General features: G+C 31.5%; 1 long non-coding RNA gene across 1 annotated transcript; it reads left to right on the plus strand.

The window, feature by feature from the left end:
- Nucleotides 1–238: 238 nt before the first annotated feature.
- On the plus strand, nt 239–1,488 carry LOC132751283 (uncharacterized). Its single transcript, XR_009628668.1, has 3 exons — nt 239–284; nt 643–1,010; nt 1,295–1,488. It is a non-coding gene; the product is annotated as an uncharacterized LOC132751283 (long non-coding RNA).
- Nucleotides 1,489–7,422: the final 5,934 nt, after the last annotated feature.

Genomic DNA, 7,422 nt, shown 5'->3' on the forward strand with positions numbered 1-7,422 from the left:
AACATTATAAAATTAAAATGAAGGAAATCGGATGAAAATTGATAAGAACAGACCGGTTTATTGATAAAAAAGACGCAATTTCGCCGCCACCGATAGAGGGCGCTTTGACGTCATAGTAACGCTGTTTATTTATAAAATAATGCTGCAGAAGTAAAGCTTACATATCTACATGTCTGTATACCAAAAATCATCAAGATCTGAGATATTGTCATATTTCGGTCGGAAAGTAGCGAGCTACCTTAAATAGAGCGACAGATTATGCGATCATCAAATGCAAATCAAAGGTATTAATTTCAGTTTTTCTGTTCAGGCGATATGATATTTATCATTATCATGATTTAATAAGTTGACTTTTTATGCAATATATGTTCATTGTACATCATTTTATGTCGATTATCGATCATATTAAGACCCAAAAGACGAAAAACTTCTTTTCAATGAGGAAATAAAAACTGAGAAGAAATCTCTGTTGTTTCTTTAAAAAATATAAATGATTTAGTAACATTTTCTTTATCTTTGCACATTGTAAGAATATTGATACAAAAAAAGATAAAAACATAATAATGAAGCGATTAAAACGATATTATTAAAATATTTAGAATAAAATTATTTTAAATGCGTATTTTCTTGTATCTATTATAGGCCATGTGAAGAAAATAACAAATAAGTTCGCTGAAAGTCGTATCTTCATTAACCATGTTGAAAATTGTTACAAATTGCAGACACTTGTAAACAATTTACACGAGGTCATGAACTTCGACTAGCCGATAAATTATTAATGAATTCTCAGTTGTGGTTACATCAGCTGTTATGGATCTTACTGGATTATTAGCTAGAACGATTCAAGCGTTTGATTAAAAATAGGCGGAGTTATTCCCTTACTGTTTTATATTTATGACACCTTTATACTATGCTAAAGCAGCAGGTTGCAAGAATTTTCACTTATTGTTTCATTTTATTGTAGAATATTAAAATAATACTTTAAGCAAATGTCAGTGTACAGGGAAAGTGTAAGGAAGATATGTTTTATACAATCCTTGTATAATTATATGAATGAAATACATATGCTATGAAATCATCGTATGGGAGTCATTTTTCTTATTTACGTTAAGTTTAAGCTTTTTATAAATTAATAAATACAGAATCTGGTTTTACATTTTATAAATCCATACAAAAATGAAGTTACTTTATTCTTTTATTTCATTCAAATGTTTGTGATCATTAAAACAAATGATGAAGTTAAACTAGGTTGTATTATACAACGATTAACCGTTGTTTCAATATTTGTTTTCAGATAAAGGATCTTTGATGTGAAGAAACTGATGTAATAGAAAAATACAACAAGATATCACACCATACCTAGATTTCACCAAGTGCTGCTTCTCTATTTTAGTTGTTTTATTTTTCAGCAATTAACAAACATATCTTGGACAATGAATTACACATGTATCGTACTAAAAATAAAATAATAAATAAGTGACGACGAAATCATTTTCATTTGTTTTTTAATACGCTACCTATAGAAGATAAAAGATGATTCAATTTAAATAGGTGATGGTTAAGTTTCTTTCTATAAATACAGGAATTCTAGTATGAAAATAGATATTTCACGACGAGTGAAATATCAAAACTTTCATGCAACAATGTGAAAATTAATCATGTATTTAGAGAGAAAAAATTCATTTTATTATATACAATTTCTCATGTTCGACTTTTTAAAATTTGAAAGACAATGCTTTAATTTTGTGATGTGGCTGACTTCAGAAAAATGTTGTCTGGCAAGACACTAGTGAAAATACGGGAATAAGTTTCCCTGCTGTAAAAAATAAATTCTGAAAGTTTAAAAACAGGAAAAATAATTATCTACGCATCTTATGTATGCAATATTAAGGATATTTAAGAATATAATGAAAAGAGGATATTAAGGTGTTTTTTCCCTACTATTTACTTGATTGAGAGGTATGAAAATAAATATTTCACCAGTCGTTGAAGACACGGATAAGATATGATAAATTGATAATCATAATGAAAATAAAATTGAGCCGTGTCACGACAAAACCAACATAATGGGTTTGCGACCAGCATGGATCCAGACCAGCCTGCCCATCCGTGCAGTCTGATCAGGATCCTTGCTGTTCGCTATCAGTTTCTGTACTTGTTAAAGAGTTTGTAAGCGAACAGAATGGATCCTGATCAGACTGCGCGGATGCACAGGCTTGTCTGGATCCATGCTGGTCGCAAACCCATTATGCTGGTTTTGTCGTGACGCGGCTCAAATACCGTAATTATAGAAAATAGTAAATTTTCAGTCAAATATATTCTTCCCTCTGTTTTAAAATGAGTGCAGCTATTATAGCCCTCTTTTTTTATTTATTTGTAATATGCATATTGACTAAAAATAAACTGCAGTAAAAGAAAGCTTATACAGACAAAATACGGAAAATGATAAAAACGCATTACATTTTGTCAATATTTCTGAATGATTTATTTATACGTGTAAAATAAATACAAATATGTTTTACATTACATGTTTAATATAGTATAAACAATAGCATCAAGATAAACATGCTTATAGTTTTAAGTAAACGTGAAGGGTTATTTGATTCACATATTTATGTCCTTAACAATTTGATGACATATTTAATAGATAAATGTCATCATATTTTATATAGCCCATTATTATTTTATCTATTTTATGTGAATTATTATTGTATGATTTCTTTTCTCTACTATATATTTTCAAACAAAAGTAGGTAAGCATGTACCGAAAAATTATCAGATATTTTTGCATTAGGTTTTTAACCCTCCTATTTCATATTTTAAAAAAGTATTGGTCGTCTTCAATTTTAAGGCATTAATGTTGACTGTTTAAAAGTAAGAGAAATATTTTGCTCTATGACTATTCATCAAATAACTCCGAGCAACGATTCCAACATTATCCTTAGAAAATAAACCCATATAGAAAATAGTGGAATATTATCCGCAGAACGAACAGGTGCAATGCGTTTCGTCGGAGGTTTAAAAGATAGGGGAATTGTTCCCCTATGTCAACATACACTCTCTCTATCTCTCTCTGCATGTAAATTTGTTGCTGAAAAAGTGTCTGTAGGTCGACCCCCGGAAAAAGGACATCTGGAATTTCCTTTTTTATTCTGGAACGCATTTTGGCCATTCACTTTCTTAAAAGTATGCCATTACCATTTATATTCTATTTATATGGTGCACAAGAAAAATATAACGTCAGCACGAATAGAACATGAATTAATCAAATGCGCGAATAAAAAAATTAAAAATCTAAATTTCATTAATTCAAATGATTTTGTCTTGTGCTAAAACCTTTTCCATTATAATCATATAATATTTGCCATATATACTATTTTTCCTTTTCACAAAGCTCGCAGGAGGTTTGCTTAATACTATTTTGTTCAACTTGTTAACCCTTCACCTCATATATACGCGAAACAACGCACATTGACCCCCCGTCTTATAGGCCTCAGATAGCCCCCAACCAAAAGATACATCAGGGGGTTGCCAGAAGAGGGATGTGCCCTTTCAGTTTGGGGGGTTCGAATGGGGGCGGCAGTCCCCCTCATCGCCAAGAAAATTTTGGACTTGCGAGAGGCTAAAAATGACCCCTGATCAATACAAAGGTTACGTGTAACCAACGCTTAAAAGCATTGAGTCTATCTCAATCCATCGAAAAGTTTGAAATCAATTTTGATGGAAAAAATCAAAGCAAAATAGTGATTTTTGGCAATTTTGAGATGTCCTCTCGTTGCCATGGTAACAGGAAATTTAAGCCGGAGCATGTCATTACATTGACCATGGTCCAGTCAACATTTGTGCCAAGTTTGATTAGTATTGAGGCAGTTTTTTTTATAGTTTTATAACAATTTGAACTTGTAACGCGAGACTTTTCAATGAAAACAACCATTTTTCACAAAATGATCATGAAGTAATGGGTTAAGCAACATTATATAATTTATGGCAACGAACGTGAGGTCCAGTATACATGCATATATAATGTATGTGTAATAAGGAAATAAAGCTAACTATAAACAAATAAAATTAAGAAATAATATATCCCAAACAGTGAATTTATGAATCGATAGAATCACCGATTTGGATAGATTATTTCGATTCTAACATGACATCAACAAATAAGTGCTGCCATACCGGATATTAAGCTAAATTGTGCCTCATTTGTGTCCGTACTTATTTCCAGCGGGTCGCAGTTTTAGTTCTTACATCACATGTCTTGTGTTCACGTCACATGTCAAATGCAGATCGTGTTAGAATGTGAAACATTGCATCATTTTTTGCTTAACGTAAAGTAACAAGTATTTTAAAGTGTTTATGAAAGCTTGAAAGTGCTTGTTTTCATTTTTAAATGAAATTGCGCAGAATTTGTTAGCCAACAGCACAAAAGACTTATAACAATGGTGAATTTAGCGGAGAGTAACACTTGCTCAAACTGCCTCATACAAAATCAATAAAGACTTCGAGCTTCACTCCATATCATAAGGATCATCTCTTCTGATCTGTGTTTTGAACTTAATTTCAGATTAAGACAATCCATGTTTTTCTTTATTAAGTATATAAAATTACAAGAAGTGCCAAATGCCGGTAAAAGCATGAAAATGACATAAATCGAGAATGCATTACACCGATTCACCATTTTCAATTTAGAGTACTGCATAGCTTCAAAACCGTGGCCCGAATATTTAAAAAAAAACAACATATTTTTAAGATTGAAACTGCGGTACCGCGGACAAATCAAATTAGTGTTTTGCACTTTTTTATTTCGTTTTTTTTTTAAACTTCTTATGAAATAAGAAAATAAGCTTGGAAAATATGACTTGGTATCGGTCTGTTTATGTGTGCTGCTATTCAATTCATTGCCATTTTGATGTCATCATTAATGTTGGATGGCCAACCATTCATAACTTCCTTTTAAGCACAATCAGTCAGATAGATGTATTTTGTTCTGAACGATAATAAGCTTACATTTCACGACATTATATCATGCATTTCCTTTTCAGTAATCGTTATATAATTTAACTATTCCAACGCTATATATATTTTATGGCAATGTGCATGTTTAAGTCCAAAGTAACCGTGCTTAATTGTTTTCGATTTTTAAACAAAATGTACAGACACAATGGGTATGACGGCATATCTTGAACTGCACTGGTCGCATGGGTGAAATAAGTTGCCTTCAGCATGCTATGTATTGACCCTTTACTTCATGTAGACGTGTTTTGACGGCGTTTTGCCCCCCCCCCCCTTTTGAGGCCTCAAACAGTAAAAAACTACGTACCCTATTTAGACCCCAAACACTGTTTTTCGTTTGAGAAATGTTGTTAAAAAAATTGATCACTTTCGGCCGAGAAAAGTTTAAACATGTCACAGGTTAAAAATGGTCTCAGGTCGATTGTAAGGTAACGTGTAACCAACGCTGAAAAGTCTTTTACTCTATCTCAAACCATTGAGAAGTTGCAGCACTTTGAAGTCAGTTTTGATGGGGAAAAAAAACAATGCAAAAAAAGTGATTTTTGGCAATTTTAAGATGTCTCCCGTTGCAAAGGTAACAGAAAATATCAGATTGAGCATGCTGTTACAGAGGCTATGGTCCAGTCAACATTGTGCCAAGTTTTACCATTATTGAATCATTTTTTTATTGTTTCATAGCATAAGGCTTTTTAATGAAAACGGCCATTTTTCACAATATGCTCATGAGGTAAATGGTTAAATGAACAAATAAAAATTTTACTTACGTGCTTCAAATGATCTCCTTACCACTGAAATAAAGTATAAGATGTTGGAAATTTGCATGAAACTCAAAACTATATACAATTTATATCTTAAATACATGTACAAGAGCATTAAATTTGAGGTAGATATTATTAACGAAAATCTATATTAAATGGATTGACAATCTGAAAGTATTCTAAATACCTAAAGTTTAATGAAGATTTCACATGTGTCACAAAATGCGACACTTGTCAAATGATGTCGCTGATGTAAAATGTAATATGAGTTATATAACGTAATAAGGCAATAAATACTTACTTTGGAAGCGTGGTAGTATCATTAACATATGTAATCATCACGTAATTATGAAATATAAATCTACTTAAAATTTAAAGCTTTGTTGTAGAATCGTAAAAGAAGGTGATAATTACGCAGGTATAATATGAATATTTACATTGAAACCGTTGTAGAATCATGCACAACTGTAATCATTACGTAATTATGAAATGAATATTAATTTTGAACATTTTGCTGTAGAATAACACGAGCAGGTAATCATTACGTTATTATGAAGTAAGTATTGACTTTGAAAGCGTTGTTGTAAAATCATACTAGAAGGAAATCATAATAAATATTTACTTTGAAAGCGTTGTTGTATAATTGCGTACGAATGTCGTAGTTCAGATGTTAGATCTTTATTTGAAAATCGGAAGACCCGAATGATTAATTTCACAACATAATTCATCATTATTTATGAAAACAACAAAACTATGACACGACTACTAGATATACAGTAGCAAGTAAGCGGAGTGATAATTTCATGATGCCGTTTTATCTATTGACGTCACATCTTTGTCTGTTGTGTTAACTTTAAAAAACACTTTATTGTCTTTATATGGGTACACATGTGGTAAAATAATCCTACATTATTTTGTAAAGTGTAAATAAGTCGTTTCAATAATCGTTCTAAACACGACATGGGCATATTAATTTTTATTCTGAAATCAACCGATGAAATATTGCACACAGTACCCCTAAGCATAATAGGTCTTTTTTATGGCTTGAATATCTCTTACTTTTTGGAATACTTAACGCACTGTTTTATAAGCGACGCTTACTGAACTTCATATTGCAATGTTGTTTACAAGTATTAAAAAATTTCAATCTATTTACATTAAAAATGTACCAAAATAGTTCTAACAAACCTTGTTCATTGCCGCAATAGTTCTTATCTTGGAGAATGATTAATTCCATTGGGCAAGGTCTAGATTTTTTCTGTAAAATTAATGATTGGTAGTAAGTTAACAAACGTACAATTGTTTTTATTTCAGTTTGAATATATATTTGTATTGTAACTGTAAACAATAGATCATAATTCAAACAATACATTATGTAATTTATTAGGATATCTTTAAAAAAGAGAAAAACAGTATCCCAAAAGAAAGCACAACACAGCAAAGTTGAAAATAGTCATGGCCGGTTTGATTGAGCCTTTCTCGGAAGGTATTGGAAAGTGCAAGTAACCGTCCCGCTTCTAGCACCGGCTAAAGCAAAATTCAGCATTTAATCACGAATATGGTTCAATTTGGAATTTAGAAACATCTAAAGATGTGTTCATACGGCGGTTAATATGGAACCTTCACTGTAACACCGTAGTGCCATTTCATG

The sequence above is a fragment of the Ruditapes philippinarum genome, unplaced genomic scaffold (assembly GCF_026571515.1).
Source record: "Ruditapes philippinarum isolate M1 unplaced genomic scaffold, ASM2657151v2 ctg1875_1_1_1_1, whole genome shotgun sequence".
In the NCBI taxonomy this organism is placed as follows: domain Eukaryota; kingdom Metazoa; phylum Mollusca; class Bivalvia; order Venerida; family Veneridae; genus Ruditapes; species Ruditapes philippinarum.